Source organism: Arachis duranensis, chromosome 3, assembly GCF_000817695.3.
Source record: "Arachis duranensis cultivar V14167 chromosome 3, aradu.V14167.gnm2.J7QH, whole genome shotgun sequence".
NCBI classification, from domain to species: Eukaryota; Viridiplantae; Streptophyta; class Magnoliopsida; order Fabales; family Fabaceae; genus Arachis; species Arachis duranensis.
In genome coordinates this window covers 27,381,017-27,381,239 of record NC_029774.3, presented here as the reverse complement: position 1 = coordinate 27,381,239, position 223 = coordinate 27,381,017, and positions in this window count along the sequence as shown.

Here is a 223-nt window from a genome sequence, read left to right as displayed (position 1 = left end):
TTTCGCCGCTCCATCTCCTCTTTGAGGTACTTTTCAGTTTCCTTTTGCTTCTCCCGCTCTTGCTCCAATTGTTCCAGGCGGCTGTGGACTAATCCCATTAGTTCAGCTACGTGGGATGGTCCGCCTTTTTCTGATTCGCGTTCGTCTGAGGAGTTTGCCTTCGGGTTTTTTACCCCGGAGGTGCCCTCTCTCTGCTGATGGTTAACCTCCTGATGGAGGGTTA